Raw genomic sequence first — 12,999 nt, 5'->3', positions numbered from 1 at the left:
CTCACCTGTGGGATGATGCCCAAGCCGATCCCTCTGCCATCCACCACAACGGCTGTGATGATAGTCTGAAGGACCAAAGCCCCAAAGTTGTTTGCTCCGAAGATCAGTGCATATCTCTCCGTGGAGATCTCCGTAGAAATTTGGAACCTGGAAGGAAAGGGGGCATGTTTTTCCCTCTACCAAATATTAAAGGGTAATTTTGTAACGTTTCAGATCTAAAAAGGGGTCCACGTCACAGGCCATTTAGTTTTTTTTAGATCCAGCTATATCCCACAATCTAAAATTAATAGAATAAATAGATCAACACCATGGGGCCGATTCAGACCCAAGTTATACGCACGCAAATGGAACTGAATTCCATTTTTATCCCCTTTTCTCTGCTCCACATGTTTCAGCTATCAGGGTTCAGGGTGGAGATCACAGAAATGTAGGTTTGGTAGAGAGGTGTCGACAGATATGCTGTATTCTGACCTTGGTTTAATTCCCTCATAATTCCACCACCTTTATGCGTGATGGAACAATGAATAATGTCGAGCAACCTATCTGTTCTAAGTGGAGCAACATCTAGGCCTACTTTATTTTTTCCAATAGAAATAGCACCATTCTCCGTGCACTGTAACTTACAAATTGATAAGCGCTAGGTAAATGATTAATTTGTGTGGATAAGGGGATTGTAAATGTATTTTACTCTGATTGCTGGAGACAAAATTAATGTAAAACCAGTCATATGGCAAAACTGAAGCATATCAATTTAACCCACAGTGAGGTTTATGAAATGCTGGCCTTATAACCTTCAGGGATGAATTTCGGAGACCCAAACTATAGACTTCTGGTAGCCATGCACAAATGACAGCATAGTGCCAAACCTACCAAGTTTATTTACGATTTCTACAATATTTTAATTATATGCCTGGACTTTTCACTGTTTTCTTTTCCCAATTTGTATGGTGTTAAATACTAGCCACTATCAGTAGCCATCGTCAGTTATACCAATACATTTTGAACTCACGTTAGTGTTAGTTTCTTTACATTTTGCATCATTCCATCGCATCATTAGTTTACCTTTCATCCGACACATTCGTGTGACTGTTCCTGACGATCGCTAGCAATAGCGGATCGTATTAGCCTAACGTATTACCAGCAATAATTTGGGACTATAGCCTATTTGAATCATTATGGAACGCAGACCATTCGTAACAGTTTAAACCTGGAGCCTGGCACCTGGTTCACGATGACTGGACTGCTGTCATCACAGTTCCATGATTAGTGAGGATCATTAAGGTGGAGGAACATGGTTCTACTTCTATTGTATCCCTTTTCTCACCTTCCAATATTTCATGAATTAAACAATTGAATATGGATGAATCAAACCACTATTTTTGATTCACCAATACGTTTAGTGTGTAGAGGCACTGTAACCTGTTTTTTTATTTGTATTATTCATAAATTCTTCCCTAACCCTAAATAATCATCAGAGTATTTTTATGTCTACCATTTGGTGATGAAAAGGAGATTAATATGTTTACAAGGCTTTCTTTCATTGATCCCTAATATTCTGAACCGTGCATCAAAGCTGGGACCAGGAGACTGAACAACAGCTTCTACCTCAAGGCCAATCAGACTGCTAAACAGCAATCACTAACTCCGAGAGGCTGCTGACTACACAGAGACTCAAATCATTGGCCACTTTAAGAAATGGATCACTACTCACTTTAAACAATGCCACTTTAATGTTTACATATCTTACATTACTCATATGTATATACTGTATCTTATACCATCTATTGCATCTTGCCTATGCGGCTTGGCCATCACTCATCCATATATTTATATGTACATATTCTTATTCCATCCTGTTAGATTTGTGTGTATTAGGTAGTTGTTGGGGCATTGTTAGATTACTTGTTAGATATAACTGCGCTGTCGGAACTAGAAGCACAAGCATTTCGCTACACTCGCATTAACATCTGCTAACCATGTGAATGTGACCAATACAATTTGATTTGATTTCTCTCCATATGTTCCAGTGACTCTGTGGAGTGAATTCAAATTAAAGGTGCACCAAATTTAAAAGGATGGCTATAGATAAATGTACTGAAAACCCTATTCAATGAAAAGTCCACGTGAAAATGTTGGCCAGCAAGTAGGAGAGTTTTCAGTGGTTTAATTACATGTATTCAGTGTGTGTAAGGGAAAAATGCCTGCAAAGCTCATTATTCACCTGCATAAGGTAAGTCTGAAAAGTAACTATTAAGAAGTGCGTAGGAAATGCATGCCTCTCCTAAGTTTGAATCGAACCTCATGTAATTTCCAGATTTGCAGTGCTTATTATTAATTTGGGCATGAGGCGTGTAGCTACAGTGCATTCGGAAAGTATTCAGACCCCTTGACTTTTTCCAAATGTTATGTTACATCTATTTAAAAATATATATTTTAATATATATATTTTAAATTCCTCATCAATCTACACACAACACCCCATAATGACGAGGCAAAAACAGGTTTTAGAATTTTTTGCAAATGTATAAAAACGATCAGATTTACATAAGTATTCAGACCCTTTACTCAGTACTTTGTTGAAGCACCTTTGGCAGCGATTACAGCCTCTAGTCTTCTTGAGTACAACGCTACAAGCTTGGCACACCTGTATGTATTTGGGGAGTTTTTCCCCATTCTTCTCTGCAGACCCTCAAGCTCTATCAGGTTGGATGGGGAGCATCGTTGCACAGCTATATTCAAGTCTCTCCAGAGATGTTTGATCGGATTCAAGTCCGGGCTCTGGCTGGACCACTGAGGGACATTCAGAGACTTGTCCCGAGGCCACTCCTGCATTGTCTTGGCTGTGTGCTTAGGATCAGTGTCCTGTTGGAAGGTTGTTGAAGGAATTCTAAATTCCTCTGTTTTAATTCCCAATCAAAATTAAACACTCTGTCAATGCATTAAGGGTTTGTAAGACTCTTATTTTATAAGAATGGACAGAGCCCCGGTCTTAAAAGTCAGGTAACATCGTTTAATTCAAGAGAGTACTGCCTTCATACACATTTTACCACAGGTTATAAACTGAAAAGGACGTCAGCGTTTTCTAAATGTTCTATCTCTTCATGACACTAGTAGAGAGGCCCTATAGTTCTCAAGCCTTCCCTCCTCGCCTAAAGCCAAGGTCAGTCAGTGTAGATAAGCATTCTAGACAGTCTGGAGATAGTCCGTCCCTGCCATCTGGAGATAGTTCATTCATTTGTACCAAGGCATTGTTCTAAACTCCTGACTACATTATATACAATTGGGAATGGGAGCAAGATAGAAAATTCATACATGTACAGTACATAATAGCATTTGGACTAGTCAGTCCTGATTGAAATGTATACATAATTAGTCATCATTGATAAAAAATTCCCTTAACAAAGGTGAACCTTCGCCTCAGTCTGAGAACCTGCACCAGAGCACCCAGGACTTCATCAAGGATGATCGAGGCCACTGTGTTCTTAGGGACCTTCATTGATGCAGAAAAGTTTTGGTACCCTTTCCAAGATCTGTGCCTCGACACAATGCTGTCTCGGCATTCTACGGACAATTCCTTTGATCTCATGGCTTGGTTTTTGCTCTGACATGCACTGTCAACTGTTGAACCTTAAATAGACAGGTGTGTGCCTTTCCAAATCATGTCCAATCAATTGAATTTACCACAGGTAGACTCCAATCAAGTTGTAGAAACATCTCAAGGATGATCAATGGAAACAAGATGCACCTGTGCTCAATTTCGAGTCTCAAGGCAAAGGGTCTGAATACTTATATAAATCATGTATTTCTGTTTTTAATACATTTGCAAAAAAATAAAACTATTTTTGCTTTATCATTATGGGGTATTGTGTGTAGGTTGATGAGGGAAAATGGTTTAATCCATTTTAGAATAAGGCTGTAACGTAACAAATTGTGGAAAAAGTCAAGGGATCTGAGTACTTTCCGAATGCACTGTGGATCTGTCTACACAACCAATGGTGTGGGATGTGGACTCATTTGGATGAAAACATCTGATAAACTTTGATTTAGGAGTGTAATGTCCCTATAACGTGTCCCTTTAATATATTACCGTCAAAAGGGATTTTTGAAATGTAAAATAAGGCATATTGTTATTCAGACGGCAGTGCTCACATGGCTATGGGGATAAGCAGCATGTAGAGGCACTTGAAGACAATGTAGCCAGCATAGCAGGCCCAGATGTTGGCTGTGAATGTCATGGTGAAAAGGGCTGCAGGACCCTCAGGACTGAGGTCTGCTCCTTTGTTGAGGTGGCCTGAAATGTGTAGAAATGTCAACAGGCGTAGGTGCTCGTGAGCCCACAACCACAGCGCCTCTGCCAGGAGGTGAAGCGCAGGAGACCAAACTCTTCCCTGGTGGTTGATGTAGGCCACCGCAGTTCGATTGTCTGGCCAGACCAACACGTTGCAGTACCAGCTCCAGGAGGTTGATGTGACACTCCAATGGAGGCCACGCATCTCCCACCGCCAGTCTGAGATGTCCTGCTCCATCCAGCCAGAGACGCATCTGTATAGACTGGGATGTGCGAGGACACTCTGCCCATCGGGACGCCAATAGTTCAGAAGGTCAGATCCACTCTGAGAGAGTGGAGAACTACTAACAGATGACAACGATGACGCACAGGTTCTAGTTGTAGCTGGGTGAACCACCCCTGTAGCCTGCGCATGTGCAGGACCCCAGTGGGACCGCAGTGTGGGCAGACGGCCTGAGCCCTAGAAGGGACAGTACCAAGTGCGCCGTCACCGTGTGTCGGATGATACCGACTGAGGGCCAACAGAATCACAGATTTTCGAGGATCCGAAATCCGTGCCGTCATGTTCGGAGTGTAAAACTGGAGACCCAGATGAACAATCCACTGTTGACAGCGAAACCCAGGTGTGTGAAATGTGTCAACTGCAACATTCTCTGGAGATGCCTTCACCGTTTCCACGATCACTGCAAAGGGTGGAGGGGTATGCCTCAACTTCCAACTAGCCAGGTGGGCAGAGTACTCCCAATAATGTGGTGAAAGCGTGACAGTGCGAAGCTGAGAAGTATTCGGAAGAAAACGTCTGTATTCCCCTATGGTCCTGACCGCTGCTGAATGCCGACCATATAACAGTAGCACAGCCCAAGGAGGGCCTCTCCCGAAAGGGGATCGGAGGCATCTACATGACGGTTACGTCCATAACCCCAGTGTCAGATCTCGCTGGGTGTACAGAACAAAAATCGCTGGCCCCCAGCCCCAACATAATTGGAGGCTGATGAGAACGCCGCTCAGTTGTGTGGCACAGCACAAACACTGTCCTACTCAACAGCCACACCCCTGTTGGGGCTGTGACACCTCTGGAAAGAAAGAGTGGAATGAGAGTTAGTCCGACTGGCATGGAAGATAGGCTCTTTTGTGACAATGTCATATGGGTGTAGCTTGTTGAAGCCCAGTGGCGTGTGAGGTGGAGGTTGGCACCAGACAGTAGTGACACTTCTTCCACCTCAGCCTCGGAGATAGACGTTTTCCTCGTTGCCATCCGAGCCAGAGCTGAGCCGAGGAGTTTAGAGAAGTGTGTAGCTCGGGACCAGGTAGGCCGCCACAGCTTTCTCAAGTCATGAGATGCCGTTGACAATGGCCTTCTGCCGCCCTGCCACTCTAGTTAATGGAAAGTAGGCCTGGGTAGGGAGTCTCTCCATCAGTGGTTTAGTTTCAGGAACCCTCTGCATAGTTGTCCAGAGAAGGCATGGCCAGGGTAAAAAGAGCCTGTATCTTTGCTCTCTCCATGGACCATTCTGCATCATGTGCATATGGTATCTCGAGATGCTTTGCGGCCCCCTCAATGAGCCACGGGAATTCAGAGCGCAGAGGCAGGAGGAACAGATGAATGCATGGAGAGACCCTCAGCGTCATTTATCTCCTCAAACACTGCGGTCCCGTCACCACACTCAAATTCACCATAAGCACTCTCAACTTCCCAACCAAGCACACATGACATAGGTCATGGGGGTCTGCAGTAGCCGACAACGTTGAGTGTCTTCTACATCAACAGCAGTGCTTCTCTTCAAGGAAATCTTCAGTCTCGCTGAAGAAAAAGGGAGGCTGATGGAGGGGCGCTCCATTATATAGGGCCAGCTGGTCTCCCATTGGCTTTAGTGCATGCATCATTTTGTTATCAGGCTGCACCGCCTAGGCAGCAGGGTAAACCAATAGGAGTGAAGCCTGTGGGACAGCGCTCCACGATATAGAACAATCTGATTACATGTGAAGTTGCATGTGTTTGTATCCATTGCTAGGTAAGCAAGGTTTCTGATGACGAACTGAGCAAAATGATCCAACTGCGACCCACGTCCAGGGAAAGACCGCGCAGGGAAAACCAACCCCCGTTCAATTGGCTCCAGGATGCTTCTCTTGGACTGACCAGGGAAAGCCAGCCCCTCTTTCTATTGGCTCCTGGATGCTTCTCTTTCTATTGGCTCCTGGCTACTTCCTCATTCTACGGGTCTACCGAGTCGGATTTCACTTAGTAGCAGAACTACTACAAGAGCTTGGTTTTGAAGCCTGAGCGGGTGAGTCGGGGTCGCATTTCACTGTTAGTTTTACACAAAACATAATTGTACACTTTCAGTTAATAAAACTGCTGAGTGTACTGTTGCTTGAATGTGTTGCATGCATGTGCTTGCTGTGACTGTCACCCCCTGACATTAGCTACACTATAGTAGCTATTTCCCACCCTGTTGCGGGACTGCAGTGCTTGGCAAATGGGAGCGAAAGATACTGTGTCCAGGTGGTTTTGCCGTTCATGCTCACCCCATTGAGTAGACTGCAACACGGTGACATCTAGATGACTACCAATATGAGTTATTTATTGTGTAAACTGCTATCCTACTTGAAATATAATACAGGGAAGGGCAAAAATGGGCCACGTTACTAGCTAGAGCTGGCAACACCGTGATACAGCTGTCCAGTGGGAAGCACATCAGATCCGCAGGCACCTCGATACAATCTCCGGTGCACTGGTCGACATGTTATTTACCGCTGGCTACATCACCATTAAACACTGGTGCAGTGGTCATTATGTTAACTAACGTGCCTCCCTGGGTGGTCCATCCCGGGGCGATTCTGGCCTGGCACAGGACACGGGTCTCAGTCAGACCCAACTTGAACTGAGCACGCAACGCATCATAACAGATCTATAGTGTTGTTCGCTACTCACCAAATAGGTTTGTCACAGCTTCCACCCCTCCATTGTAGACTGTGAAGTTCTGGGATGGCTCTATGTGCTGCCACAGTGCCTGTACATAGTTGATTGTCTGGTTATAGCTACAGGTGGCCAGTGCCCACCACACTGACCAGTACAGCCGCTCCCTGGAAGAGTATCACTTGAGGAAGTCTCTCCACAGCTGGATAAGAACCTGGCTGCAGCTCCTAGCTCTCACTGGCCCCTCACCTGCACACATGTCCCCTCTTCCTAGGGCCTCTGGTAGTTCTTGGGCGTCCATTTCTACAACATTTCCAGTTGTATGCCTCTCCTGACTCTATTGGAAGAACATGCTTTCACTGTGGCATGGGCAGGAAGAGGGAAGGCCCCAGGGCGATGAAGATCAACACCAGGGTACATACCAGGATGTTGTACGCAAGTATAAACACCATGGGACCACGCAGCCGTCATACCGCTCAAGAAGGAGACGCGTTCTGTCTCCTAGAGATGAACGTACTTTGGTGCAAAAAGTGCAAATCAATCCCAGAACAACAGCAAATGACCTTGTGAAGATGCTGGAGGAAACTGGTACAAAATATCAATATCCACAGTATAACAAGTCCTATATCGACATAACCTGAAAGGCTGCTCAGCAAGGAAGAAGCCACTGCTCCAAAACCGCCATTAAAAAGCCAGACTACGGTTTGCAACTGCACATTGGGACAAAGATCGTACTTTTTGGAGAAATGTCCTCTGGTCTGATGAAACAAAAATAGAACTGTTTGGCCGTAATGACCATCGTTATGCTTGGAGGAAAAAGGGGGAGGCTTGCAAGCCAAAGAACACCATCCCAACCGTGAAGCATGGGGGTGGCAGCTTCATGTTGTGGGGATGCTTTGCTGCAGGAGGGACTGGTGCACTTCGCAAAATAGATGGCATCACGAGGTTCGAAAATGATGTGGATATGTTGAAGCAACATCTCAAGACATCAGTCAGGAAGTTAAAGCTTGGTTGCAAATGGGTCTTCCAAATGGACAATGACCCCAAGCATACTTCCAAAATTGTGGCAAAATGGCTTAAGGACAAGGAAGTCAAGGTATTGGAGTGGCCATCACAAAGCCCGGACCTCAATCCTATAGAACATTTGTGGGCAGAACTGAAAAAGTGTGTGCGAGCAAGGAGGCCTACAAACCTGACTCAGTTACACCAGCTCTGTCAGGAGGAATGGGCCAAAATTCACCCAACTTATTGTGGGAAGCTTGTGGAAGTCTACCCGAAATGTTTTGACCCAAGTTAAACAATTTAAAGGCAATGCTACCAAATACTAATTGAGTGTATGTAAACTTCTGACCCACTGGGAATGTGATGAAAGAAATAAAAGCTGAAATAAATCATTATTTCTACTATTATTCTGACATTTCACATTCTTAAAATAAAGTGGTGATCCTAACTGACCTAAGACAGGGAATTTTTACTAGAATTAAATGTCAGGAATTGTAAAAAACTGAGTTTAAATGTATTTGGCTAAGGTGTATGTTAACTTCGGACTTCAACTGTATCTCAGCTACAATTAAACAAGTTTCTTGGAACTACCAGTCCTTTACGATTCAACCAAAAGTGTCCGAAGTGAAATGTTACAATTGACCTAGTTTGATTATATGCAATAGGCTGTGGCGTTAATGTAACACTGTCTTCCATAGTAAAAAAAATACTGGTAATTGAAATTTTTGTTATTGATGATTTGAAACTGATATTTGGATGAAAATAAATTCAATTGACAAATATTTCCATTTGATCTTTTAGGAATTTCATGTTGACCAAAAACCCTTATTTGACCAACATTTAATATACAGTGCTGTGAAAAAGTATTTGCACTCTCTCTAATTTTCTCTATTTTTGCATATTTTTGATACTGAACGTCATCAGATCTTCAACCAAAACATAATATTGGATAAAGAGAACCTGAGTGAACAAGTAAAACAACAGTTGCATACTTATTTTATTTCAGGGGCCCATTTTGACTTGGTGGGAGATATATCGGCGTGCCCTTGGGCGGGGCTCTTGACCCTGGTTGCTCCTATGGGTCGCTCTGGACAGGAGACGGTTATATGACAGAATGTAATGTAAATATTGAGCTGCTTCACTGCAGGTAGTATGTTTTAATAATAAATACAAATAATAGTAAAAACCATCACACTACCAGCACCATGCTTGACTGTTGGTTTAAGGTTCTTACAGTGAAATGCAGTGTTTGGTTTTCGCATGGCATAATGGGATCCATGCTGTGCAAAAAGTTATACTTTTAACTCATCTGTCCATAGAACATTCTTCCAAGAGTCTTGATGATTATCCAGGTGCTTTTTGTCAAATTTGTGTCAAAGTTTTGGATGAGATGGGTCCCATTTATGTCTGGCGAAAACCAAACACTGCATTCCACAGTAAGAAACTTATACCAACGGTCAAGCATGGTGGATGTTGTGTGATGGTTTGGGGATGCTTTGCTGCCTCAGGACCTGGACGACTTCCCTTAATAGATGGAACCATGAATTGTGTATTCTACAGGAGAACGTCAGGCCATCCGTCTCTGAGCTGAAGCTGAAGCACAGCTGGTTCATGCAGCAAGACAATGATCCAAAACACAATCAAGTCTACATGAAAAAGCAGCGAATTTGAAGTTTTGGAATGGCCTAGTCAAAGTTCAGACCTAATCCAAATTGAGATGCTGTGGCAGGACTTGAAACGAGCAGTTCATGCTTGAAAACCCAGAAATGTCGCTGAGTTAAAGCAGTTCTGCATGCAAGAGTGGGCCAAAATTCCTCCACAGCGATGTGGGAGACTGATCAACAACTACAGGAAGCATTTGGTTGCAGTCATTGCAGCTAAAGGTGGAATAACCAGTTATTTTGCCTTTTCAGAAATTGCCTTTTCACACAGGGGAATTGGGTGTTACATAACTTTTGTTAATTAAATAAATAAAATAAGTATATATTTTTTCGTTATTTGTAAATTCAAGTTCCCTTTATCAAATATTAGGTTTTGGTTAAAGATCTGTTAACATTCAGTATAAAAAATATGTAAAAATAGAGACAATCAGAAAGGTGTCATGTATTGTCATGTTGTGTCTTTCTGTCCTTTCCTTTCACCCTGTCTCCCTCTGCTGGTCGTACTAGGTTACCGTTTCTGTCCCTCTTTCCCCCAGCTGTTCCTTGTCTTCTCTGACTACCTCATTCACCCCTTTTCCCACCTGTTCCCTTTTTCCCTCTGATTAGGTCCCTATATCTCTCTCTGTTTCTGCTCCTGTCTTTGTCGGATTCTTGTTTGTGTGTCTCATGCCTGAACCAGACTATCATCGTGTTTGCTGCAACCTTGTCCTGTCCTGTCGGAATCTACCTGTCCATCTGAGCCCACGTGTGTTCATCATTAAAGAAACTCTGTTTGTTAATTCGCTTTTGGGTCCTCATTCACGCACCTGACAGAAGAATCCGACCAAGAATGGACCCAGCGACTTCGGATCCTCTCCACTCAGCCGTCGAGATCCAGGGAGCGATGCTAGGCAGACACGAGCAGGAATTGTCTGCTGCTCGACATGCCGTTGAGACCCTGGCCACCCAAGTCTCCAACCTCACAGAACAGGTTCACCATCTCCGCCTCGATCCACCGGCCACTTCCAGGGCTTTCGAATCTCCGGAGCCCAGAATCAATAACCCGCCGTGTTACTCTGGGGAGCCCACTGAATGCCGCTCGTTCCTCACCCAGTGTGATATTGTGTTTTCTCTCCAGCCCAACACTTACGCCAGGAGCACTGCTCGTGTCGCCTACGTCATATCTCTCCTTACTGGACGGGCTCGTGAGTGGGGCACGGCAATCTGGGAGGCAAGGGCTGAGTGTACTAACCAGTATCAGGACTTTAAGGAGGAGATGATACGGGTTTTTGATCGATCTGTTTTTGGGGAGGAGGCTTCCAGGGCCCTGTCTTCCCTATGTCAAGGCAATCGATCCATAACAGACTACTCTATTGAGTTTCGCACTCTTGCTGCCTCCAGTGGCTGGAACGAGCCGGCTTTGCTCGCTCGTCTTCTGGAGGGTCTCCGCGCAGAGGTAAAGGATGAGATTCTCTCCCGGGAGGTTCCTTCCAGCGTGGATTCCTTGATTGAACTCGCTATTCGCATTGAGCGACGGGTTGATCTTCGTCACCGAGCTCGTGGAAAGGAGCTCGCGTTCTCCGTTGCCCCCCTCTCCGCATCACTACCATCTTCCTCTGCCGGCTCGGGAGCTGAGCCTATGCAGCTGGGAGGTATCCGCATCTCGACTAAGGAGAGGGAACGGAGAATCACCAACCGCCTCTGTCTCTATTGCGGTTCTGTTGGTCATTTTGTCACTTCATGTCCAGTAAAAGCCAGAGCTCATCAGTAAGCGGAGGGCTACTGGTGAGCGCTACTACTCCTGTCTCTCCTTCAAGATCCTGCACTACCTTGTCGGTCCATCTACGCTGGACCGGTTCGTCAGCTTCCTGCAGTGCCTTAATAGACTCTGGGGCGGAGGGCTGTTTTATGGACGAGACCTGGGCTCGGGAACATGACATTCCTCTCAGACAGTTAAGGGAGTCCACGGCCTTGTTCGCCCTGGATGGTAGTCCTCTCCCCAGGATTCAGCGTGAGACGCTACCTTTAACCCTCACTGTTTCTGGTAATCATAGCGAAACCATTTCTTTTTTAATTTTTCGTTCACCTTTTACACCTGTTGTTTTGGGCCATCCCTGGCTAGTTTGTCATAATCCTTCCATTAATTGGTCTAGTAATTCTATCCTCTCCTGGAACGTCTCTTGTCATGTGAAATGTTTAATGTCTGCTATCCCTCCTGTTTCCTCTGTCTCTTCTTCACAGGAGGAGCCTGGTGATTTGACAGGGGTGCCGGAGGAATATCACGATCTGCGCACGGTGTTCAGTCGGTCCAGGGCCACCTCTCTTCCTCCACACCGGTCGTATGATTGTAGTATTGATCTCCTTCCGGGAACCACTCCCCCCCGGGGTAGACTATACTCTCTGTCGGCTCCCGAACGTAAGGCTCTCGAGGATTATTTGTCTGTAGCTCTTGACGCCGGTACCATAGTCCCCTCCTCCTCTCCCGCCGGAGCGTGGTTTTTTTTTGTCAAGAAGAAGGACGGGTCTCTGCGCCCCTGCATAGATTATCGAGGGCTGAATGACATAACAGTGAAGAATCGTTATCCGCTTCCTCTTATGTCTTCAGCCTTCGAGATCCTGCAGGGAGCCAGGTTTTTCACTAAGTTGGACCTTCGTAACGCTTACCATCTCGTGCGCATCAGGGAGGGGGACGAGTGGAAGACGGCGTTTAACACTCCGTTAGGGCACTTTGAATACCGGGTTCTTCCTTTCGGCCTCGCTAACGCTCCAGCTGTCTTTCAGGCATTAGTCAATGATGTCCTGAGAGACATGCTGAACATCTTTGTTTTCGTTTACCTTGACGATATCCTGATTTTTTCACCGTCACTCCAGATTCATGTTCAGCACGTTCGACGTGTCCTCCAGCGCCTTTTAGAGAATTGTCTTTTTGTGAAGGCTGAGAAGTGCACTTTTCATGCCTCCTCCGTCACATTTCTCGGTTCTGTTATTTCCGCTGAAGGCATTAAGATGGATCCCGCTAAGGTCCAAGCTGTCATTGATTGGCCCGCCCCTAAGTCACGCGTCGAGCTGCAGCGCTTTCTCGGCTTCGCGAACTTCTATCGTCGTTTCATCCGTAATTTCGGTCAGGTGGCAGCTCCTCTCACAGCCCTTAC

This window comes from Oncorhynchus mykiss, chromosome 27, assembly GCF_013265735.2.
Source record: "Oncorhynchus mykiss isolate Arlee chromosome 27, USDA_OmykA_1.1, whole genome shotgun sequence".
Classification (NCBI taxonomy): domain Eukaryota; kingdom Metazoa; phylum Chordata; class Actinopteri; order Salmoniformes; family Salmonidae; genus Oncorhynchus; species Oncorhynchus mykiss.
This window is presented reverse-complemented; position numbering follows the sequence as displayed.